This window comes from Narcine bancroftii, chromosome 1, assembly GCF_036971445.1.
Source record: "Narcine bancroftii isolate sNarBan1 chromosome 1, sNarBan1.hap1, whole genome shotgun sequence".
Lineage (NCBI taxonomy): Eukaryota > Metazoa > Chordata > Chondrichthyes > Torpediniformes > Narcinidae > Narcine > Narcine bancroftii.
Genome location: NC_091469.1, coordinates 136,650,318 through 136,676,941, shown reverse-complemented (window position 1 = coordinate 136,676,941; position 26,624 = coordinate 136,650,318). Strand labels below are relative to the sequence as shown.

The 26,624-nt window shown below is 40.2% G+C and overlaps 1 protein-coding gene across 10 annotated transcripts in view; it reads left to right on the top strand.

Moving 5' to 3' along the window:
• Nucleotides 1–26,624, top strand: part of LOC138764513 (teneurin-3) — a 4,541,667-nt gene that overhangs the window by 2,123,785 nt on the left and 2,391,258 nt on the right. The gene's annotated exons all lie outside the window — the stretch shown is intronic.

Genomic DNA, 26,624 nt, shown 5'->3' with positions numbered 1-26,624 from the left:
TAACTGCCCTACTAACCATAGAGTCCCTGGAAACTTGAATTTGAATTTGGGAACATAATTTGGTGCATTTGTGATTGAAAAGCAAGGATCACTAATGCTAACCATTAAACCGTCAAGTGCATAATGTCCCAAAGGGAAGGAGCTCTGCCACCTTTAAGTGCAACTTCAGACCTTCCCAAGTGATTTACTGTTGACTGATTTTGGAAATGCAGCAGGAAGACACAGCTCGGGGAACAATTAGGAGGGGTAATGACGGGTTGACCTTGCTAATGATGTTATTGATCCATGAATGATTTACTGGGGACACACCGAAGACTGCAGATGTTGAAATCTGAAGTCAAGCGCAGTATGCTGGAGGAGCGCAGCGAGTCAAGAAGCATCGGTGAGAGAAAAAGAAATAGTCAATGTTTCGAGCATAAAGTTTCCACAGTCTTGCTGAGGAGTTGAAGCTCAAAATGTTGACCAATCTTATATTTCCACTTATCCTTCTTGACCCACTGAGTTCCTTCAGCAGTTTGTGTTTGGCTTCATGAATGATTAACAGTGCTTGAAGTAGTATCCGCCCTACGAGTGGGCTGTCGCCCCAAGTTAAGTTATCAGAGCCCGTCAAACATTTCCTAGGTTGCAGTAAATCGACTTTCCAATAATATAAGGAAATTGAAGGTTAGACTCATTTGGTTGATCATAATTCATTCTCTCTGATGTTATTGAAATGCATTTCTCCAGCAAGAAAAAAACTAGCTAAAGGCAATAAACACTGCTACACTTTGGTCTAGCAACCTAGGTATGACTGTATGGAGTTGTCCGTGTGAACCATGCCCCCAATGTAAGCATATCCTTCCAAATATATGTCAACATTTTTGCTAAGCAATTCATTTTTACTAAAATCCCTGGAATATGACACCTATGGGGATTGGTAGATCCTGGATAAGTGAATTTGCCGGTTGCTTGACATTGTGTGTTGTGTGATTGGTGAACTAACCATGAGGGGTTGCCAATTTTAAACGTTTGGATTTTTTACCCATTTATTGTCTCCAATTTTTTGTTGTTGCCAGTTGCTTAAGGCTGCCAGTTTCTTGAATTCTGTATAATCGGGATTTTACAGGACTTGCAAATGGAACATTCTGCATCTTCTGCGCATCTCACCCAAATGCAGACTCTTTCTCCAATATTCCTTATATATGATAGTCGTTAGGATAACTGGCTTCTGTCAGATATAAACCAGAGAACATGGGTTAAGGATGAAAGGGGAAAAGTTTAAGAGGAACATTAGGGGGAACTTCATCACGCAGAGAGTAGGGGGAATGTGAAGTGAGCTGCCAGCTGCAATTTTGAATGCGAGTTCGATTTTAACATTTAAGAAAAAAAAATGGACAGATACACAGATAGGAGGGGTATGGAAGGATATGGACTGGGTGCAGGTCATTGGGATTGAACTGAATAATTTTTCAGAAGAGACGAGAAGGGCTGAAGGGTTTGTTTTGGAGTTGTAATGTTCTATGGTTCTAAATGATCCTGTTTAGTGGTAGGTGACGGGTGAATCGAGGGAGCTGATGGCTTGTGAGAATAAACAATAAAAGTTGGTGAATGGGGTTGATGAAATTGCTTGGCAGGATGGAATAGATGGGTTAAAATGCTGGATTATATGTTGTAAGATGAATGAACAAGAGGAGGGATAATTTTTTAATTCAGGCATGCTGCAGTGAATTGGGCATAAAAAAGAGCACACTTTGCTATCAAGACTACCATTATGACATGGAAGGAGACCATCAGTCCCTATTTTGTAGTCACCTATTCTCTTTCATACATCCATCAAATTCCTTTTGATATTTTTGATGCTTAACTATCCCTGGAGAAATTTACAGGAACCAATCCATCTACCAGCACCCATGAAACCAGAGAATCTAAAGCAAAACCCAAACATTCACAGGTAGAATGCTGGAGGAGCAGTCTAGAACAAAACACCACAGTCTCAGGCTAATGGAACTGAGGATTTAAGATTGAGATGAGGAGAATTGTGAACTTGTGAAACTCTTTGCAGCAGAGAGATCGTAGTTAGATATATTCATATGGGAATTGGATGTGGCTCTTACAGCTGAAGGGATGAAGGGGTATGGAGAGAAAGCAGGAGTAGGGTACTGAGGTCACATAAACAGTAGTTTTAAGGGCTGAAAGACCTACTCCTGCAGCTATTTTCTCTGAGTTTATGATTCACTATCTTTACTGAGAGTTATGCTGCATTTGTTCTTGCCCAGATCACTTCTAATCTACATTTATTTAGTAATTCCTTCCATAAAGTGTACCAGAATGAGAAGACACTTGATCTTTCTGATTTTTTCAGCAAAATATATACATGAGAAGATTGTGAGTTGTCTCTCTCTGTCTCCCCTCTCTCTGTCTCCCCTCTCTCTGTCTCCCCTCTCTCTGTCTCCCCTCTCTCTGTCTCCCCTCTCTCTCTGTCTCCCCTCTCTCTCTGTCTTCTCTCTCTGTCTCCCCTCTCTCTCTCTCTGTCTCCCCTCTCTCTCTCTCTGTCTCCCCTCTCTCTCTGTCTCCCCTCTCTCTCTCTGTCTCCCCTCTCTCTCTGTCTCCCCTCTCTCTCTTCTCTCTCTGTCTCCCCTCTCTCATTAATTTACAATGGAGTTAGTGACTTCATTTCTCCATTTTGGGTTATATTCATGAATAGAGTCTCCCATCATCAATCAGACACGTGAAAGATTGCTCAAATTGGTTCACTAAAGAGTGACACAATGACTTCAGAGGAAGTAATAGTCTTTAATCTTACGTAGAATCCAAATCAGTAGTATCAATGGGACTTGAACTTTCTCCTGCAGTTAGCAGGTGAACTTTGATTTGGTGTCTGTACAGTCCTTTCATTGTCTTGTTTAAAAGATAGATATTGATCTTGTCATTTACATGGGCCGTACTGCTGTACACTGGATAAATGGCGACCTTCATTTTTTTAAGATTGGAAATTACCCTTCGATACTTCAAAGGTTTGCTACATCAATGTCAGAATTTAACCAACCTTGTACAAGGGGAAACTTTGTATTTGGTGGTAATCTCATACTGTATGACAAAATATTCATGACAGCTTGAGATGTTTAGATTTCATCCTGCTGCATAATTATTTTGAAAGATTTTAGTGGACCAATCATTCTAAACCCTGTCACTTCAATATTTCACCAGGCCCACTCACTTTTCTTTCTTTATTCCATTTAACATCAGTTAGTGAAACCAGGGCATGAGAAGGAATTTAAATCTGACCACTTAATGGGATGGCTGCACGGTACCTACAATTGTATATTCATGTAACTTTAATGTACTCATTTGTGCTCATTCTTAAGAAATGGAACGAGCATGTCAGAAAATTAGATTTTGAATGAAACACAGAGAACTCCATAGCTATCTAGCCCAGAAGGTCAACTCAGTCATCATGGACCAATTGGGCCAGAGGATCTGCTCCTTGCTGGTAAACTCTGCAGTCCCTTTCATACCGGCACTTGAACCCAGTAATTTTTACCAGTTCACTTGCCAGTGTGAACACTCCTGAACTGGTGGGGGATGGGCCCAATTGACCTAGGGCGGTATTATCATTGCTGATCCATTTTGAATCGGCACGTCGGGTTGCCCAATATGAATGGGACGCCTGGTATGCCAGGTCCAATTCACACATTGATGACATTCTCGTGCAGGAATGTGAAGAAAACAAAAGGTATTCTTCCAAATAACAACACTGATTTAAAAAGAAGATATAAATTTTGTATTCAATTTACTACATTTGTAACAATAATCAATGTATTGTGATCAGAATTAGAACAAGAATTTATTGTCATGAACAAGTCATGAAATTGAGTGTCGTGCAGCAGCGTCTTAGAGCCAGAATGGTCTCCTTGGTACACCTGTGGAAGTTTTCAAGAGTTTTCGGTGACATACTAGATCTCCTCAGTCACCTCACAAAGAATAGCCACTGGTGAGCCTTCTTTGTGATTGCATCGACATGGAGGGTCTAGGGACAGATCTTTTGAGATGATGACACTAGGAATTTTAAGTTCTTTTTAAAATATTTGTATTAATTTGATAGAAATATTACATGCTTATATTGTTCAGATATTCATTAGTTATAAAGCTATTATATAATGCAATACAGAATTTGAGTCACATATATAATTATACATTTATATAATTCCCAAAAGAAGTGAAAAGCCCTTATGAAAATGACATATTCTAATATTGAGATGTACAGTGTGATTATCTAAATAGAATGATCTCTTCTAGTTGTAGAAAGAAACAAAAGTAAGAACAAAAGAAAAAAAACCATACTGATTTAACCCCTCCCACTAAACACGGTCACCAGCAAATAAATTGTAAAGATTCAAGTATCAGCTCTCGGACATCGTTTAGAAAATACCCTGAGCACCCCTGCCTAGTAATCAAATTACAGTAATGGTCCATGAATGAGCCCCATAACTTGTCAAATTCAACCTTGATCTCTTTAACATTATATATCTAATTTTCTCCAAACTCAAGCAAGACATAACATCCTGTAACCATTGCATATGAGTTGGTGCTATGGAGTCTTTCCATCTTATTAAAATTGGTCATCAATGAAGTTACAGCTACTATTCATTTTTAAGTTGAATTCAATGAAATCTTCTCATCTAGAGAATAACCAAACAAAGCAATAAAAGGACACGGTTCTAAGTTAATACTAAAAATCTGTAATAGAGTTTTAAAGAATTGTTCCCTATATTCTTGTAGTTCAGGACACTCTCAAGGCATATGATTCAGAGAGGCCTCAAAAATGTTACATTTGTCACATTGTGGATCAACATCAGGATAAAAAGGAGGTAATCTAATTTTGGACATATGTATTCTATATACAACTTTGATTTGCATAGAATGAAGTATTATTCATCTGAACTTGATGTATTCAAATCTTGTTCTCATTCATTCTATTCCCATCCCTGAACATATTCTAAGGTCCAGGAATTTGACGTTGTTGACCCTCTTCACTGCCGAGCCCTCGATGAGGACTGGGTCGTGTTCCCCGACTTCCTCCAGAAGTCCACTATCATCTCCTTGGCTTTCCTGAGGTTGAGTGCTGGTGGTTGTCGTTACACCATTCACAAGTTGATCTATCTCCTTCCTGTACACTTCCTCATTGCTGTTTGTAATTCCATCGTAAACTGTGGTCTCAATGGCAAACTTGTAAAGAACTTTGGAATTATGACTTGCCACACAATCATTAATGTATAATGAGTAGCACAGTGGGCTAAGAACACATCCTTGGGGTGCACCTGTGTTGATAATCACTGAGGAGGAGACATTGTTTCCAATTCATACTGACTGTGGTCTTCCATTAAGAAAGTCAAGGATCCAGTGGCAGAGTGGGGTAGAGAGGCCTAGAGTTTGTAGCTCTTGACCAGCACAGAGGGAATAATGATATTGAAGGGTAAGCTGTAGTCGATGAAGAGCAGCCATATGTATAAGTTAAGTTGTTTTCTTGGTGATCCAGAGCTGAGTGGAAAATAAACAATATTACATCTTCTGTGGAGTGATTGTATCTATAGGCAAATTGCAGCGGGTCCAGATCTTTGCTTTTTAATTCTGGCCATGACCAGCCGCTCAAAGCATTTCATCACAGTAGAAGTTAGTGCTACTGGGTGTTAGTCATTGAAGAAGCTCACACTTATCTTCTTTGATACTGGGATGATTGATGCCCTTTTAAAGCAGGTGGGAACCTCTGACTGCAGCAATAATAGGATGGAAATGTCTGTGAACACTCTGGCTAGTTGGCTGGCGCAGATTTTTAGTACCCTGCCAGGAATGCCATCAGGGCAGTACCCTCTTGAATGATGTTCTGACAGAGACAGAGATCATCGGGTCCTCAGGCTTTTCAGGTATTCTAGTAGGCACGAATTGGTTCTTCTTCTTAAAGCGGGCACAGAAGGTGTTCAGCTCATCGGATAATGAAGAATCACAGCCATCGATGGTTTTTGCCCTCGCTTTGTAGGCTGTAATGGCCTACACCCCCTGCCATACCTTACGCATATCTTTCTCTGTCTCTAGTGTCCTCTGGTGTTGCCACTTTGCTTTAGAGATGGCCTTCCACAGGTCATACATGGACTTCTTTTAAAGATCAGAATCAGAATTTATTGTCAGGAACAAGTCATGAAACTTAGTGTTTTATAGCAGCATCACAATGCAAAAACGTACATATTATAACCATCTTATAACATTAAAAAAGAAAATAATAACAATACTAGGGCACGAAAAGTCAGACAATCTCTTTGGCTCATTAATTATTCAGGAATCTGATGGCAGTGGGGAAGAAGTTGTCCTTGTGCCGCTGAGTGCTCGTCTTTTCCCCAATGGTAGCAGAGTGAAGAGGGCATGACCTACATGGTGGGGGTCTTTGAGGATAGAGGCTGCTTTTATAAGACATCACCTCATGTAGATGTCCTCGTTGGAATGAAGTCCGGTGCCTGTGATGTCACAGGTCAAGTTAACAAACCTCTGGAGTTTACTCTTGTCCTGGGAGTTGGCGCCTCCATACCAGGCAGTGATGCAACCTGCCAAAATGCTTTCCACAGTCCACCTGCAGAGATTTACAAGAATCTTTGGTGACATTACTGAACCGCCTCAGGCACATCACAAAGTTTAGCTGCTGGCGACCCATCAATGTAGAGGCTCCAGGGCAGACCCTCAGAGATGCAGAGACTCAGAAATTTGAAGTTCTTGACCCTACTGAGCCCCTGATCAGAACTAGGTCATGTTCCCCTGATTTCACAGTCATCTTCTCAGTCTTGCTAACACTGAGCGCAAGGTTGTTGTTGTTACACCAATCAGCAAGCTGATTTATCTCCTTCCTGTAACCTTCCTCATTGCTGTTTGTGATTCTACTGATGACTGTAGTGTCAAAAGCAAACTTGTAGATGACACTGGAATTGTGCCTGGTGTAAGGTAAAACATCATGAGATGGGAATGTGTAAGGAGTTACCCTGTACAGGGCTGTAACAAGAAGGGGAGGTGTCCTTGTACTCCTGTTAGGTAAAACATCATGAGATGGGAATGTACAGGGCTGTAACAAGATGTGAATGCATCCTTGTACTTACAAGATAAGAGAGACATTGATGGATTGAGAGGCAGGAAGCTAGCAGGGAAAGGATAGCAACAGTTTTAGTCATTGGACAAGTAATGATATGATGATGTTCTAAGCACATATCCAAGGGTATAAAAAATCACCATTTTGCTGATAACGGCAGAATGCATTCTCCGACTAACATGGTTGGTCGCAAGTGTTACAATCCGGTAATAAAGAACAAAGAACCCTGATTTCGACTCAGCCTGGTGTTTGTCTCACTCATTCATGAACAAAGCAGACCTAACACTGGCCACACAGTCATGGGTATGTAATGCATAGCACAGTGGGCTATGCATGCATCCTTGGGGTGCACATGCGTTGATGATCAGTGAGGAGGAGGCATTGTTTCCAATTCGTACTGACTGTGGTCAGAAAGTCAAGGATCCAGCTGTATCTGGACTTCTTGTAAATATTTCGATCTGCACCTTAAACACCCTTGTTCTCGCCCTCAGCAGGATGCAGATTCTCTAATTAATCCAGGGCTTCTGGTTGGGGAAAACCCAGTATGTGCACGTGGGTACATCCACACATCATCCACACAGGTTTTGATGAAGTCAATGACACTTCTTGCATTTTCATTCAAGTCTATGTATCTGACTGACTGACCCAGGCTTCGTGGGAATGAAGTGTTACAGTCAGATTTACCATATCTTTATTTAAATGATGGAGCTGGGTTAAGGGACTAGACAGTTCCTAGTTTGTATGTTAGTATGAACATTGTTCTGTTAATATGTTCTTTACAATGTTTTCCATTTGGGCCCAAGTTTAGTATAATCCAATCTCCCTGAATTTCTGTATTTAGATCATTATATTTTCCAAGTGACACCTCACTCCCAGACAGACTGGTGGTAAAAAAAAATCCAACTGCTTTTGATGGCTTTCATGCTTTCTGCTTATTGTCAAACCACATCTATCAAATGGACATTGGCACCTTTCTTGCTGTGTCTACTTCATATTCTACTCCAAAGGCCTTAAGTACAAGGACAACTTTCCTCAGGCATTCCTCAACATGTAAAACCAACCAATTCTTCCCAAAGTATGATTAGAGGGAGTGTCAAGGTGGAATTCATGCATCAGTTTCATGCTTATTTTGGTCTTCAATCGCTTTCTCGAGATCAGTGGGAGAATCCTTAAATTAATGGGCTGGAGATGTCGCAGAATGGGTTTATCTCTCTCTGTATTCCACTTTAGATCTCTGGATCATCTGAATTTAAAGCCATATGGCAAAACTTTTTATTTGGTTTGAATGTCTCTTTGGGATATCTTATGACAAGGCAAAAAAATAGAATTTTAGAAACCTTCCGTATGAATATAGAAAGCATAATGCTAATGTAAACAACTTCTGAAAGAACAGCAAATAGAATTAAATAATTTAGCAACTTCAAAGACAAGATTGCTGTTTCCAATTTTAGACAAAGACAACTGGTGTACCATCCACTATGTCAAAGGAGTTCATAGTTTTCCTATATTTAGTTTTGTGCTTTTTGCATTGCGATTTGGCATCATTTTCCTCCATGATTTTGATTTCCTGAATCTTCCTCAAAAGTCATTCAGAAAAAGTAATCTGCAGATTCATAAACATTTCTAAAAATACCATTCAAAGTGTCATGCAATGTTCGGCTTTCTACCAGTGTAATACAGCAAAGAAACTCCCATACAACGTTTGAGAGGGAGAGGCTCTAGCCAGTACAAAGTGATTCCTTTTGGGAATTTGAACTCACAAAAGGACATACACTGTGAATGGCAGGACCCTGAAGAGCTTTCTTGAACAGAGAAATCCTGGGGTCAAGAACATAGTTCCTGAACTATGAGGAAGATGTATGGAATGCTTGCCTTCACTGAATACATGTGTGGGAAATCATGTAACAAATGGTCAGGGTGCACTTGGAATATTGTGAAACAACATAATTACAATGACAGAATCCTCATTAAAAAGAAAGTAGTTAGAGATGCAGAATGTTTGATTGAAAAAAGGAGTTAACCAAGGCAAACAAGAAAAACTACAGATGCTGGAAAATAAAACTGGCAGCAGTATTTCAATGCAAATATTGCCGTAAAAATTACATTTAAAAATAAATAAATGAGTTCAAAAGTGAGGTAGTTTCAGTGGTTCATTGTCCATTCAGAAATCTGATGGCAGAGGGGATGAAGCTGTCCTTGTGCCATCTTCAAGCTCTGTACCTCCTTCCTTATGGTCGCAGTGTGAAGAGGGCATGGCCTGAGTGGTGGGGGATCTTGAGGATAGATGCTGCTTTCTTTAGACACCACCTCTTGTAGATGACCTTGAAGGAGGTAAGACTGACATGGGATGAGTTAACCACGTACTGGAGAATTTCCTTATGCTGAACATTGACACCTCCATACAAGGCAATGATGCAATTAGCCAGAATACTCTTCATAGCATATCTGTAGAAGCCTTTGAGAGTCTTTGGTGACATACCAAATCTCCTTAAACTCCTTATCGCTAGTGAGTCATCTACATGATTGCATTGCCATTGAGGCCCCAGGACAGATCGTCAGAAAGGAACTTGAAAATCTTAACACTTTCCACTGCTTTTCTTTCTTTTTCAATCTTTTTATTATTATCATAATTTATAAACACATACAGTTCAAAGAGATATAAAAAATACATAGTAAGTAATGAATTAATACAGAGATATTAAACAATAATATTACAGAATAAAAATATATCATAAAAAAATTTTAGATCAGTTTAGGGTGTGAACTATCTCTAAAAAAAAAGATATAATTAATAACAATATATGAAAAAAGAGGAAAAACAGAAAGAACAAAGAAAATCAATAAAGTGCACAAGTAAGAGTCCTTAATTGAATTTGTGATTCTGATGGTAGAGGGGTAATAGCTGTTCCTGAATCTGGTGGTGTGAGTCTTATGACACCTCTACCTCTTTCTTGATGGCAGCAGTGAGAACAGAGCATGTGCTGGGGGGTGAGGGTCTTTGATGATTGCTGCTGCTGCTCTCCAATGGCAATGTTCCCTAATAGTGGGGAGGATTTTGCCTATAATGTCCTGGGCTGCATCCACTATCTTTTGGAGGGCTTTACGCTCAGGGGTATTGGTGTTCCCATACCAGACCGTGATGCAGCAGGACAGCACACCTTCTGTAGAAATTTGCTAGGGTTTCTGATCTCATACCCAACCTCTTCAAACTCCTGAGGAACTCGAGCTGCTGATGGGCTTTGTTCATGATGCCATTGGTGTATGGGGTCCAGGAAAGATCCTCTGAGATAATGACTCCCAATAACTTAAATTTGCTCATACTCTCCACCTCTGATCCCCTAATGATCACAGGATTATATACTCCCAGCTTTCCAACCATGTAAAGATAGATATCAATGAAAATAATCTATTTTTCTATCTGGGAAAACCCCACAATTTTACGGACACCTTTGAAGAGAATTATTCTAGGATGACTTAATTTTGAGTATTTTAATTGCTTGACACTTCTGGTTGGGATTTGAACATTTTCACCAGATAACAGTGCCTAATTTTAATGTTTTTATATTTGATTGACATCATGTTTTTAGAAACCAAGATGTGGTTTAATCCAATCCTCTGTTCTGATCTCAAAGTCCTATGATCTCTGCAGTTCATCACAAAAATGAAATTATTTCTATCTGTCACAATGGAATCATCTATCTTCAATCCAGGGCAGAGTTTTGTGGCACAACTATCAAGAGGTTTGATAGGGTGGGCAAAATTTTTTTTTCTTCTCCATCATGGATTGTACGTGTAGAATATACTTAATGAAGAAATGTAATAAATTCAATAAAGAGAATCTTGGATGAGCAAATTCTTAAAATAGGCAGTATATTATGGCAAGACAATTTTCAACATGATTCCTGTGGTGATACGACCACCAGCCTACTGCAAGGGGAGATCTCTGTACCACCTAAGGGGCTGACTCCACCTGGCCGGCTGTCAATCAGCTTTATATAGACCTGAGCCGGCCCCTCCTGAGCCAGTCACACGGGAAGCCACCAAGGCTTGAACTGGTGTTCAGACCTTTACTGGGATAAAGCCTTCTGGACAGCTTTTTGAGTTTTGTGCTTGCTTGCTGTTACCTCAGTGCACCACAATCCCGTACTGTTGGAATCTGCCCCATTCTTGATTCAGAAGATGGTTAGGTCATGAACTTCTGTGATGCAGACAGATGAGCCTGCCATCTCACAATACCAATGATCTAGATTCACTCTTGCACCTTAGTGTGGAGATTGCATGCTTCCACTGTGACCAGTTTGCTTTCCTTTCTCTTAGTTTTTACCCAAATCTCAAAGAAGTGTGGGTTAATTGCTCAGTCCAAATTTCATGTGGTATACTGGTGAATCTGCAATGCAGAGAGAAGAGATTAGGGGCTAAAGTACAACAGGCAGAATGGCTTCCTTTGATATTGAAAGAAAAAAATAGAATATGGATCATTAAACTCGAAAATGAACAGCAGGATCTTATTGAGTTGGTTAAAAATGTTAAAATGTGTTAATGTGAAGTGAAAATGAAAGGCTACTTGGAATTCAGGTAAAATCATTAATTCATCTGGTGGAGAAGTGGTAAATGTTTGGGCACATATGTACTTTGGGAATATGGTTTGATCGACTAACTGAAGGATTGTTCTAAACAATTTTATGATGTCTTCTGATTTCAAACTGAGTTCATCAAAATAAGCTAAAGTAATTGAAAATATTTTTCATTAACCATGGAAGCTGAGGTCACTCTAATTTGGTTGGTTTCCTTACCATTTCTACACATGATGCTTCACTCATTAAGATATTTCACTGTCCTTTGTATTGGCATGAACCTGCAGAGTTGGTGACAAAGGAATTAAGCGCAGGGTACGGAGACATTTTAATTGTCTTAATTATATGGTAACTGGACATGTGAGTTTATCTTGAGATATCTTCTCATCAGGTGGTTCAGAAAAGAAAACATTAAAGATTCATTTTGTTTTAATATTAATTGAAAATGTTAGAAATCTAAAATAAATTTATTTCTTTTGATTTTGATAATAAAATAGATAACTGTTTTTTTAATGTAAACATTGATAAAATTATTATAGGAGAAGAGATGGAAAGAGAATTGTAAAAAGAAATTTTATGTTTCTTGAAAAGAATTTATAATTTCATATTTTCTTTCCTTTATTTTCTCCTTTGGGTTGGTTTTTTGATGTTAGGTTTTGCTAGACTATAACCAATGTGCATTGGATTTTTGAATTGTGTTTATATTTGGATTTTTTTCCTTTTATTTTAATTATGTTGCAGATTGTATCCTTGTATTGTTCAATTTTTTATACTTTAAATATTAATAAAAATATTTTAAAAAGAAATCTAAAATAAATTTCAAGTCAAACTTTGGAAACACTCAGCAAATCAGGAAAGAGAATCAAAGTTAATGTTTCAGGTTGAATAACCTTCAAGAGAATCTCTAGAGAACCTGTTGTTCTCACAAAGGGGCTTCAACTTGAAAATTTCCCTTCTCGCAGATGCACTATACCTGCTGACAAACCTGATATTTTCTCTTTTTTATTTTGTTATAATATGTGATTGTTGTCACATTTATACTACTTAAAATTAAATGCAGCATTTGCCAAGATCCCTGTTGATATTAAAGATCTTTATTGAAAGAAATCTTACAGAGACAGGGATGACTTATTCATACATTTCACATTGATTTATAGAAATGTTAGTGTCATTTTGACTTGGAGGTTTTCTTAGTCAAAATATAAAATGCTTTATTCAATTAAATGAGTTTTAAGATTCGCCCAGCCAAGATTCCATTGAATATACACCTGCTTTCATCTCATTACTGAGCAAGAGGTTTAATTATTCAGATTACTTTCTGTCTGGGAATAAATTTCGTGAAATTATTTATGTATAATTGAACTTCAAAAGCACGTGAGATTTATCTGCTATTAATAAACAAGAGCGAATTGTCATTTGTGAGTTATTGGAGGTCATAGATTGAAATTCCTCTGTGGCTTAGCGCAGATTTGAACACCAAGCTAATTTTAATTAATTCCAATTAATTCATTCATTCATTTTTTTAATGAATTCCAAGAGCAGCTGGAATAGTGAAGTTTTGTGGGAGATATTTTGTTTAAGACACTGCTCTTACGATGAAATTCTCCTTCTTGGAAAAGGAATGGAGAGCAATTTATGAAGAGGATGTGTGGCGGGGACGAAGTGATATTGATAGGTTATGTGAATGAGCAAAGTTCTGACAATTGGGCTGCATTATGGGAAATTTGAAAATGACTATTCTGCAAGAAAGGTTAACATGAACTATATCATGTAAAGTGTGTAAATTTGCAGAGTTCTGAGAAAGGAAAATGAGTGTCCAAGCAGATGTTTTGTAAAAGGTTACTTTGGAAATAATTATAAAGATGAAGAAATATTATTGAAATGTTTAAACTATAGATGCTGGAAGCTTAAGTGAACAAAAAGATGTTGGAGGGATTCAATTAGTCAGGATGGTTAGAAATGGTCAGTCAACATTTCAAGTTTAGGCCCTTCAAGAGGAAGGAAAATGGAAACTCTGGTGCCTTTGCCAACATTTTTTGCTGTATCCTTCTAATCTTTGCATATTTAAATGTTTGTCAAAAATAAATGGTAATTGAAACTGGTTTCACAACTTCCTTTGGGAGTGCATTGAAATATCAACCTTCAATGGTATATCTCTGTAAAAACAATTACTAGCTTCACAAGAGAAAACACTGAAAGTGAACTCCAACTGTGACTACATCAATAACACAAAAAAATCAGGCAAGTGTAAATCCACCGGACTGGGTGACAGCAGAAAAATGCTGGAGGAGATCAGTGTGATATATTATGTCAAAAACAGATATGAGGGTGAGAGGGATATTACATATGGAGAAGAAGCTGTCAATCATACTACTAATCACAATAGCCAGGAGGTAATGAACTTCTGTGGTTTCGTTTTGACTCCAAGTTCATCTCAAGCAGAGTGTGGGGGAAAAAACCCAAATATTAACATATTATATTATTGCTAATTTAAATTCCACTGTTTTCAACATGAGTTTCACCATTTGCTTAACCCCTTTTATTTTAAATTTTAAATGTAGACATACAGCACAGTAACAGGCCCTCTGGCCCATGAGTTTGCGCCACCCAAAATACACCAGTCAACCTTTAAACACCCTGCATTATTGGAGGAAACCCACACAGATAAGAGGGAGAATGTGCTAACTCCTTACAGACAGCCCCAGATTTGAATACAGGTTGATGGCATTACACTAACTGGACCTCAATGCCAAACAATATTTTTGTCAATGTGCTCAGTTTATAATGCATAGTGAAGGAAACCAATATTAATAATAAGAAAAGAAGAAGAAGGAGTTAAACTAATCAACTTTATCTTTACCACCACCCATGATCTCCAGCCCTTTAATTATCCACTCGCTGTCATTCTCATTCCACTGGAAGTTTCAGGCACTGTGGGAAGTACCTCCTTCCCAATTTACCTCTGTCCCAATCTTCAAACACTTTCACCCAGATTTGATATGTCTTAGTGTTTTCCATTGTTTCGTAAAACAATTTAATGTCTCAATGTACACAAAATATAAATAATTTTCATTTAATGTGCTCTGTTCGCACGGAAATTATTCAGCCCCTGAGTGCATGGAGAGTATGTATATGCCAACTTTATTATTATTCAGATTCATTTGCCTTTGACTCAGCATTTCTATGAATCACTTTTGCTTCCAATTGAAATGCAATCTTCTACTATTAAATACCACTTTCTAGATGACATTGAAGGAGGTCATTCATCCACTTGAAACTATGTCAGCTTTCAAAGCTATCTCATCAATCCCATTCCCCTACTTATCTCTTTGTAACTGATTCTGTTATCCATGACCGACCACTCCCTGGATTCAGTCACCAGCTGCCTCCATTCACAGGAGCCAACTAACTGACTAATAAGCATAACTTTGGCATGTGGAAGGGAATCAGAGCACTCGGTTGGGGTGGGGTGGGGGGCGGGACCCCATACATCACAGGAACACTGTGCCAATTGGACAAATTTTTAAAAAAAATCCAGTTATTCTACACTTCTCTTTCAAAATTAAATGATATGGCAAACACTATTTGGATAATAAATGTGTACATATTCCTTGCCAGAATATTGTATTTTCCAATATTATATGTATTGATAGTAGATTACAGTGCATTTTACAAGTAATGTTTCACTTGTATATAAGTTTATAGAATCCATGATGGATTGATCAAATAACTGCAATTTTATTTTCCAATAGCCAACACAGAATGTGCTTTAAGTAGGTAGTTCAGGTAACTGGCCAGTACTCGAGTGACCTGGAATAATGATCCTGAGATACAAGTTCATATTCCACCATTGCAGCTGGAAAAATTAAATTCAGTTGATTAAATAATCAATAATGGTGACCAGGAAATGATCAGAATGTTGTCAAAATACATTTGGTTCACTAATGTTCTTCAGGAAAGGATATTGGTACATTTAATTCCTTTCACCTGCATCAGTGCAGACTCAGTGATGTGGTTGGCTTGTTGAAAGTACTGTAAAACCCCTGGTATCCAGCACCTATGAGGATTTGTAGATGCCAGATAAGTGAGTTCTCCAGTTGCTTGAGACTCATTCTTACAATGGCTAATACACCTGCATTAAGAAGAAAACATTTAAAAGACAAAAAATTGATACTGTATGAACACAGAACAAACTTCACTTACTTGAATATATAAACCTTATCAGCATTTATTTTATTTTCAAATTGTATTATAAAAAGTCATATTCTTTGAAAGCATATAACCATCACTGCATTTGCCCTGCATGAAGCTGCCTGATAGATTAACGATAACATTATAGATAATTAACACACACCCTCTCCCAAGTTCACAGATAAAGCCTTACTAATATACTTAAAAATATACTAATAAAGATAAATACTCGTACTAGGCAAGGATAAGGAGACACTTGAAGAGAGTCACCCCAATGGTGTATGGCACCAACCAGTTCTTCATCCTGGACGATATCATTTTGTTCAAACACAATTTAATTTAAATAGCTGCTATTAACAAAGCATAACCAAGACACTCCACTGGCTGAATATTTGCCAAAGGTTTATGTGTTATTTTGGAGAACATTAACTTTTATAATTTTAAATTTTCATTGATATCTATTTATTTATTTATGCTGCTAGAATTTTTGTTGCCGGTTGCTTGAATTCTGGATAACAGGGGTTTTACTGTACATGGTAAATTAATCAGTTCAAACAAATTCAGAATGGGTAATAAATGATGGCCTTGCTAGCGAAAGCCCATGAATGAGTAAAAACATGAGATTGATGGGAATTAAATAATTGGAGAAGACATTACTCTTAGTTTGCTCAAGATTCCAAAGGAATGTGTGATAGTACCATGGAAAGATCAACCATAACTAACGGGGAGGAATATATAATTCAGATGTTGAATTGATTCAGACCTTTGATATACTGGATTGTGCTAGCTTTGCATTTAACTTGGTCTCATTATTCCTCTCATCTTGGTTTTGAATTAAGTAATAGTTGACAGTCATTGTTGAATTGAAACAGATCGTTTATCAATGAGAAAACAGAAGCAATGTTGGCCTTTAGAAATGATTTATTATCCATTTAATTTGCACCTTCTGAACACTGCAAGAAACATCTTTGTGTTTGCAGAATATAATTGTCACTTAAGCAAACAGAGGAATGCTTAGTAGATAATAATCAAAAAGGCGGAATATCCAATTTTACAAAGTAAAATGTATTTAATATATGAATCAAAAAGAAAACAACCAAACCTTAAATATTAACATGCCTAAATATTTCTGTTGGCAAATTAATCAGGAAGGTTTTCTTATGTTTTAGGTGAGAAATTCAAAACGAAATGGATAACAATTTGAAATCAATTTTCACCTCTATTTAATTCAAAAAGCTTTGCCTCTTTGAACCTATTTTTCTGCGTGATTATCTGAACCAAATAACAATATTTGTATGTGGGACACCAAACTACAATACAAGTTAAAATTCTCAAATATCCGTGTGCAATCTTTGAGCAAACTAAAAGATATACATTCTATAATAAGGCAATGGTGAGGCCTCACAAGGGGTAGTGGGTACAGTTTGGGGCCCCTTATGTATTGGCATTGGAAAGGGATCACATAAGATTCACAAGAAGGATTCCCACAATTAGGAGATTAGCGTATGAGGAATGTTTGATGGCTCTTGGTCTATATTCATTGGAATTCAGAAGGAGGGGGACCTCATCAAAACATTTAAAATGTTGAAAGTCCTAGAGTAGATGTGGCAAAGTTGTTTCCCATGGTACAGTAGTCTAGGACAATAGGGTACATCTTCAGGATTAAAGACCATCCATTTAAAACAGATATGTGGAGGAATTTCTTTAGCCAGAGAGGAGTGAATATTTAAAATTTGGCAGCTGTGGAAGCCACATTGTTAGGTATATTTAAAGCGGAGATTGATAGACATCTGAATAATCAGGGTGTCAAAGGTTATGGGGATAAGGCAGGGGAGTTGGCTGAGAGGAAGAATGGATCAGCTCATGAAATGGTAGAGCAGATTCAATGAGCCAAAAGGCCTACTACCGCTACTATTATGGTCTTGTAGCGGCAGCTGTACTACTATTGAAAGAACACACAACCAGATAGGTTGAGCTCAGTGAGCAGAACTGATTTATTGCAGGCTGCTGGGCTGGACTTGTACTCCCAGCCCGGACCTGGCTGAGAGCCACGTTGGGGGGTGCTGACATCACCTGGGTGTCACGTGGTCCCCCAGCGCGGGCTTCTGAGCCCTGTGCTGAGAAGAAGGGGGAACCCCCGATGGCGCCATTTTGGCCGGCTGCCCCGCCGCATGGATTACAAGCGGGGCCGGTTTGCCTGCCTAGTGGGTGTGCCTCCACAGTCTTATGATAATTATTGGATTTGTGTGTGTGTGTCAGTCACTTAGGATGTCAGCACTTGTTGCCCTTTCCATTGCTTTCTTTCACATCGGTGACTTGCTGGATTCTTTCAATAACCAGGTCAGAATCTGCTGTAGTACTGTGGATCTGAAGTTAGATGCAAACCTGATAAGATGTAAATGACCACTTCCCTTTCATGATGAATATCAGTGAATCTCGCGAGCTTTTGCTGCAATTGTTATTGTTACTGATCCAAAACTTCCTAGATTTTTATTCAGTTTAGGGTTGGCACGGTTAGTGGAGTGTTATTACACTGCCAGTGACCCGGGTTCAAATCTGGTTCCGTCTGTAAGAGTGTACGTTTTCCTGTGACCTACATAGGTTTCCTCTGGGTGCTCTTGTTTCGTCCCACCCTCCAAAACGTACAGGAGTTGTAGGTTAATTGGGGTATTTGGACAGCAAGGGCTCATGGGCTAGAAGACGCTGTTACTGGCGCATAATGATGAGCACTCTGCGGCACAAGGATGGCCTCTTCCCCACTGCTATCAGATTTCTGAATAGTCAATGAACCATAGACATTGCCTTACTTTTTGTGCAGTGTTATTTTTACTTTTTTAATATAGATGGTTATAATATGAATGTTCCCACTGTGATGCTGCCACAAACTTGTTCATGACAATAATTTCTGATCCCCTGCTGTATATCTACATTTAAAATATTTTTAAAATTTAAATGTTATTGAACAAACTTCTGAACTTGTTGTGTGCATTTAGAACATAAACGGCTGCTGAAGCAAAAGTGATCCAATTGTCCACAATAGACAATCAGCCATCCTACTGTCTTATCATTTTAATTCTCCTTCCCATTCTCACACTGACCTGTCTATTCTTGTCATTCCCCATTGCTTCACAGAGGCCAAACACCAATTTTAAAGAACAACATATCATGTTCCAGTCAGGTATTTCTCAATCCAAAGCAATGTTCCAATTTCAGTTGACCCCCACACGCTCACCTGCCCAGTTTGCTTTTGTCTCCCTATGCTCCTATTTTTAATTTTTAAAAATTTTTCACACTATGAACCATACTGACCAAAATGCGCACGAACATTTCCCTCTTGAATATACACAGTGTCATTTTCTCCCCTTATTTCTCATCACCTTCCCCACTTGGTTCTACCTGCCAATCAACTCCCACCCCCAAATCTAGTTACACCTATCACCTACAGGCATTTGGCCCACCCTTCCCCGTGCAGCTATGGACTGACAATCTTTCCTTTTCTCTCTCAGTCCTTATACAGTATCTCAATTATGATTGGTGTAGTGGTTAGCACAATGCCTTTATAGTGCCAGCGATTGGGACCAGACAGGGGTTTGAATCCTGTGCCGTCTGTCAGGAGTTCGTACGTTCTTCCCATGTATGCGTGGTTTTTTTTTTGGTGAGCTCTGGCTTCCTCTTCCCTTCAAAAACTTTCTGGGGTGATGGCTAATAGTGTGTCAATTGGCCAGCATGGACTCATAGAGCCAAGTTGGCCTGTTACAGTGCCGAATGTCTAAATTAAAAAAAAAAATAGAGATGCCAGTCTGCATATTTTGCCTCCATAGATGTTGCTTGACTTAATCAGTACTTCCAGGGTTGTGTTCCTGGTCCTATATGTGTGTGTTGCCTCCAGTTTTTTATCCCACATATTTGTGTACATCGATGACACCATTCATTACAAGCAGCAAGATCATGTGCTCACTGGAGAAAGTCACAGAGCTATACAGCACAGTAAGGGGTTCGTTTCAAAATATCTGCACCTCTCCAATTCTTGTTTTTAATTTGTTAACTCCACCTCTGTATGAAAGGTGCCCTAAGATGCCAAAGCCCAAATTCAAGCCAAAACTTAGCTTTAATTTTTCCCCCTCAACAATACTCTTTAAAAGATTTTCCTTCAAAATAAGATGCTAGTTATTTGCCCTCGTGTCCGCGATCGTCAACATAATAATGGTGAAACACTTTGTCTTGTTTAATTGGAGCATTCTTTATTGGACACTGGTATCATTCCAACAATTCATTTGCTGGGAGGAAAAAAAGCAAAATGCGTAACAGTTCTTTTTCCAAATATTTATTTCTGATGTAGCAGTAGACGTTACATTTGATTTCCCTTATCACTTCAACATGCACCTTTCTTGATTCACTCTGCTTTTTGAGTACAATTTATTTTTATATTCATTCTTGATCTGTAAATAGTGCCAGACAGGCTCCCTATCTAGTCAGGGCTCAAAGATTTCTCTTCAAATTGTTTCACTTTTTAGAATGATGCTTCTTTTATTTACTTTTGGGATCTCGGCATCACCAACAAGATTATTGCAAAACTCAAACAACCCTTCAAATGCGATGAGGCCATATTAGAGAATCAACAGCTGGGGAAGGATTTGGAGTTGCATGTTGGCTGGACTCGATCATGTTTGGGCTGCACTTTGTGAGAATGGCAATTTTAAAAATTGAATTGTTGATTGTCATAGGTAGTGAAAAACCTTGTCGTGGCTGATACCTTGTCACGACCCACATTACAACAGTAAATACCTCAGCATCTAGCCTCGAAGGGCAACCTCTGCATTGTACCACGAATAGTGCAAGAATAAAACATAGTGAAACAATAAAATATAAAGAGCAGGGTTTCATTTTAAAAATAAAGGTACAGTAAAACATCTTCTACCAATGGGAGATCCATTCACAAGTCTGATAAAGGCAGGGAAAATAAATTCTTCTGCTCAGCAGAGTTAAAACAGTTGTATTTTTGGCATCAGTGCAGTTGACATTATTTTGTCCTCAAATTCCAGATTATTAACGGCATCTAAATTCAACAGCTGCTCTAGAGGGATTTGAACTCTCGACTCTGAATTATTCATCCTGAACAATGGATCGCCAGTTGATAATTTAATTGCTGCTCCACCCACCATGTTTGTCATGAAAAGGACCTCAGTTTTAAAGGATGTGGATGCCTTATATTTTTAAAAAACTCCCAAAGTCTGGAAGTTACATGACTGAGGTTACATGTACATGGCTTTTATTAGCATAAACAGAAGGTACGTCTCATTTTGCTGACCTGAGGCCTAAGCTTGTTCTGGGGGAGGGGTTATGGCATTGCAGCCTTTATTAGGGGAATCAAGGGGGAGGAGCTCCAGGTACAATCAGCAAGGGGTGGGACAGGCATACACTTACAAACAGTATTAACAGTGGTTCCACCATGTTCACTCCCTCTTTTAGAAGAAGTCCAGTGGGGTGAAGTGGGTTCCAAGTCCATCACAAATTCGATCTGTTCTGTGGTTTTGTTCGTCGTTGTGACTGTCGTAGCACTGGCTGTGGCTCAGCTGTTGATTCCTGGACAGTCTGGTCATTGTCAGTGGGTGGGGTGTCTGGTGACTGAACTGAGACAGTTGAGGTGGGGCATGGGGTAGGGTGACATGGTATGTGATGGGTGGGGGGGATGTATGTACTGGTTGGCTGAGTCCCAGGGTCTCACACATGTGCCAGGTCCAGGATGGACACAATATCCTTGCGCCCATCCAGGTAGGGAGGTTGGCATGAAGGAGGTGGACTCTCTCAACTGGTGGGTCAGACTGATGGCTTCTCTCATGCTTCCGGAGCAGGACTGACACTGGTGACATCCACCAGGTTGGCAGTGATGTCCCTGACATAGACTTTCTGGGGAAGGGAAACAATCTTTCATGTGGCATGGCATTGGTAGCAGTGAACAGGAGATATCTGATTGCATGGAGTGCTTCAGGGAGGACCTCTTTCCAGTGGGAGATAGGCAGGCCTTTTGACCTCTGGGCTAAGAGGACAGCCTTCCAGACGGTGGTCTTCTCCCTTTACACCTGGACATTCTCTTGGGGATTGTATCTAGTGGTTCTGCTCGTGGTGATACCTCTGCCTAGCAGATACTGAAGGAGGAACCCCCCCCAGTTGCTACAGGGGTATCCAAACAGGATGAAGAAGTTGCACAAGGCTTTAATGACAGCGGCAGTGGTCAAGTCCTGGCAGTGAATTAATCAGCTGTGACCTGTCTGGCTGGTAGAAATGTGGTTTGTACTTTACACAGACCTGGCAGTTTCTGGTTATCATTCTGATGTCCTCAACTAAATAGGGGAGGTTGTGGGCTTTGATGAAATGGAAGAACCTGCAGAGATCATTGTGGAGGGCTTATAAATTATCTATCTGCACACTAGCACGTTCCTCAGGAGAGGGCATCCAAAGGGTCATTGAGCTTTGCGTGCCAGAAAAAAATATCATAGTTGTAGAGGGAGAGTTCAATTCTCCACCTCTGAATCTTCTTGTTCTTGATTTAACCCGCTGCTTGTTACTGAACATGAAGGCAACTGCACGTTGGTCAGTCAGCAGAGTAAATTGTTTGCCGGCAAGATAGTGCCTCCAGTGCCGTACTGCCTCAGTGATGGCCTGGACCTCCTTCTCGATGGAGGAATGCCGAATCTCAGGCCTTGGAGGGTGCGGAAGAAAAAAATGCTATGGGTCTGCCCACCTGGTTAAGTGTGGTGGCCAGGGCAAAGTCAAATGTATCGCTTTCCATCTGGAATGGGGTGGATTCATCCACCGTGTACATCGCGGCTTTGGCAATATCTCCTTTGATGTGACAGAGGGCCAACAGGGAAAGGAGGTCACTTTTATGAGAGGGTAGACCTTATCTGCATAGTTGGGCATAATAGAAAAGAAACCCCAAGCACCTTTTCAGGTCATTGAGCAGTGGGGACTCCAACAGGGGGCACATGCAGTCGGGATCGGGGCCAAGAACTCCATTCACCATTACGCAGGTGAGTGTAGCCAGGCGTGATGTTCGGAATGCACATTTATCTTTGTTGTAGTTGAGGTTAAGGATTTTGCCTGTCTAGAGGTATTTCTGGAGGTTAGCATCATGGTCTTGAAGATTGTGGACACAGATAGTGATATCGTCAAGGTAGGGTTATGCGGCCAGCAGCCCGTGTTCGTCCACCATTTGGTCCATTTCACTCTGGAAGATGGAGACTCCTTTGATGACCCTGAAGGGGACCCTCAGAAAGTGGTAGAGCCAGCTGTCCACCTCAAATGTGGTGTATTGGTGGTCCTCCAGGCAGATAGGAAGTTGGTGGTATGCTGACTTTAAATCATTGATCAAAAATACCCAATATTGGGTCATTTGGTTTACCATGTCGGCTATGCAGTGGTGGGGGGGGGGGGGGGGGGCTGGGGGGGATACGCATCCAGTTACGTAAACCTGTTGATGGTTTGACTATAATTGATAACCATTGGGTCTTGTTCCCCACTTTTAACCACCACTACTTGAGCTCTCCAGGGGCTGGTACCTGTACTGGGTTCAATGATTCCATCGGTCAGAAGCTGTCTCACCTATGATTTGATGAAGGCCCTCTCCCCAGCCCTGTATCACCTGCTCCTGGTGGCTACAGGCTTACAGTTGGGGCTGAGGTTGGCGAACAGAGATTGGGGAAATCCAGAAGGTGGAGACCCCGCAGTTCGCGTGCAGTTGGCGGATCGTAGGTTTCTGGTTGGATGCGTTTGGAGGAGAGGGCAGGCTGTTTAAATACATCACAAGGAGTTTAAAATTTTGCATGGTCAGCGTCACTACTCAGCTGCTGAGGATCATGGCCTATGGGATTTAGAGCCCATGGAAACTGTAACTCACTTGTCTTGCCACGAGGGAGTAATGCTGCACCATGTCGAGGTAGATGAAGCTCTCTGTGCTCCCGCTATCGAACGGGCCGCTTGTCCTGCACCTGTTTACTTCTATGTCCATCATTGACCTGGCGAGCTGATGAGGGCTACTTTGGTCAAGTGTAACTAAGCCAAAGTAGCATCACTGTCTGATCCGCTGTACTGGCTCGTGGTCGGGCAAGATAGCAATGTCCAAGATGGTGCCCCCCATGGGGTGCATGTGGTACTTCTGTTGTTCATTGGAAGTGGCATCATCCAAGATAGAGGTGGCCCTGGTTGGGTAGAAGGCTGCTTAGATTTGTATACTTTCATGTAGTGTCCCTTCTTCCCGCAGCTGGAACAGACCACTCCTTCGTCGGGCAGTGCTTCCTGAGGTGTTTCTGCTGGCCGCAGAAGTAGCACTTTGGGTACTTGCCAGCGGTGGTGGCTGTAGTTAGGTCGGGACGTGGGACTGCCTGTGGGCATGCATCTCAAAATGGTAGCACCTGCATTCCCCACGTGGCGACCAGGTTATTTCAAGGGTTTTAGCTAGTTCAGTGGATTTCTGTGGCTTCAGCTCACCCTATTCTAGCAGTCACTGGCAAATGTACTCCAATCAGATGCCTGCTACGCAGACATCTCGGATCAGCTCCTCCAGGTATTCTTTTGCTGATACGGTCTTGCAGGACCCAAAAGATAATCATCGATTGACTCCCTGGGTTGCTGCTTATGTGTGTCTAGGATGTGCCTGGCAAAGACTTCATTCATCGGGGCCAGGTACTGGCCTTTCAGAATGCCCATTGCTTCCGTGAACGTCTCGCAGTCTCTGACCATCGTGTAAATGTGGTGCCCGACCCATAAGAATAGGAAATGCATCTTGTTTGGATTGGATTGGACGATCTCAGTGGAGGCCTGCAGAAACAAGTTGAAGCAACATAGCCAGAGTTCAAACTTGTCGGATGGTTCCAGTGATCGAGGGTCAATTTCCAGCCTCTCTCATCTCAGCAACTTGTCTATTACAAAACAAATTATAATAATAAAATTGATGCGATATCAATAACTCCAAAGACTAGTATGGTACAGTTACCTGACTAATAGGCTTTTATTACCGTAAACAGAAGGCCCATCACATGTTGCTGACCCGAGACCCGAGCTTGTTCTGGGAGAGGGGTTATGGCGTTTCCGTCTTTATAAGGGGAAACAAGGGGGAGGAGTCACAGGTACAATCAGCAAGGGGTGGGCCAACCGTACACAGGATGTTAGCAGGATTGGAAGGTTTGAGACATTAGATAACTCTTCGAGGTATATAAAATCATAAGGTGCATGGTTATAGTTCTTTTACCAGTCTAGGGAAGTCTAGAACCATAGGGCAAGATTTAAGATGAGAAAGGAAATATTTTCATATTGAGGGAGGTGAGTTTGTCAGATGATCTGCAAGAGGAAGTGGTTGAGGCAGGTACCATGACCATTTAATAAGGTTTTTAAAGAGACACACAAATAGGGAAGCTTTGTAGGGATATAGGATAAACGCAAGCAAATGGGAGTAACTGAGGTAAGTAACTTGATTGTCATGGGGGAGCCGGGCCGTGTAGCCAATTTCTATGTTCTGTGACTGTAATACGCTTCTGATTCTAATATTAATTGATCCATTGTTCTATATAAAACAGAATGTTGCTACTCCAGCCTCTTGAACAACTGAAATAAACATGAATCAAGAATTGGATAGATTGACATGCCGACCATGCTGTACATTTTCGATCGTGAACAAGAAATCAATAATTTTATGGCACAATACTAGCTAACTTATAAAAATATTATACAGACCAATCTATAAATATTGCATCAACACAAAACAATGGAGACTTGGAGTTCTGATGTACCCTTACCATTAGTGATTGGGGATCTATTCAGATTTGCAAGGGAGAATGGAATGGTCACATTAAATGTAGCTTGCAGTTGCAATATTTTATGTCGGTGGTATATTTCCTGCTTTCGGTTTACAAGCTTAAAGGAATGTATATTGAATTTCCCTTCCCCTCCATGCCTTTGAATTCATTACACACTCATTAATGCCACCAAACATAACGTTCTCACTGACATGATGGCTAACAACTCTAGCAAGATATAATGTAATATGACAGATTATGTTGTGTTTGTATTGTATGCTTTGGGGAGATAAATTGGGGCAGGTTTTTAGTGTAGGGCAGGTTTTTAGTGTAGGTCACGTACAAAACTTTAAAACAGATCTTATTAAAATAGTTGAGCTCTGCTAATGCTGGACATGCCTGGGTCCCAGAGCCTTTGCAAAAGCTTTGGAATGTGCCCAAGAGACTTCACTAATGGATTGTTGTTTACAAAAAAAGGCAACAGATGAAAGAACTTGTCAGAGCTGCAGACTGTCTGGAGTGGATCTTGCTGCTCTAAGAGGGTCATGTGGTTTTTCAAGCAGAGAGAGTAAAACAGGCTTTCTTTCTGAGAGAGAGAGAGAAATAATTTAGTTCTGCAGTTCTACAGTCAGCAGCAGCAGCTGGGACTGGAACAGGACAAGCTAGAAAGCTTGTGGAAAACCGCATTTGGAAGATGGGTTGTGAGTGCTTAGTTCAGCCTAGTCAAAGCTCTTGTGGTTCTTGCAAGAGGAGAGGACTGGCTGTCTAATGTTTCACTTGAAATAAGAGAAACAGAAAGGAATTCTGTGGTGATCTGAAAGAGAGAGGTTATCATCTAGAATCAGAAGCGTATTACAGTCATAGAACATAGAAATTGGCTACACGGCCCGGCTCCCCCATGACAATCAAGTTACTTACCTCAGTTACTCCCATTTGCTTGCGTTTATCCTATATCCCTACAAA